Source organism: Cystoisospora suis (genome assembly GCF_002600585.1).
Source record: "Cystoisospora suis strain Wien I chromosome Unknown contig_1220, whole genome shotgun sequence".
Taxonomy (NCBI): Eukaryota; Apicomplexa; class Conoidasida; order Eucoccidiorida; family Sarcocystidae; genus Cystoisospora; species Cystoisospora suis.
Window position 1 is genome coordinate 1 of NW_027154021.1, and position 281 is coordinate 281.

Consider the following 281-nt stretch of genomic DNA (forward strand, 5'->3'; position numbering starts at 1 on the left):
TGTTTTGTCTTTCCATCTCTTTTCTTTCTCTGTCTTTTGTAGTGTATCTCAAGTAAAATAGCGGAGAAGATTCTCCTTGAGGCGGCAGGTGCAAACAAACGTCGAGGACCTCTGAATGACGAACAGAAGGCCGTCCTCTTAGCCGTCAGCTGCTGGTTCAGATATAGTGACCTTCGCATGCCCTTCGAGAGAAAATCCCGTCATGGGGCATCAGGAAAAGGAAGAAGATTGAAGAGAGATGTCAACGCTCAAATGAAGAAGAAGAGATGTGTCTCAGCTGC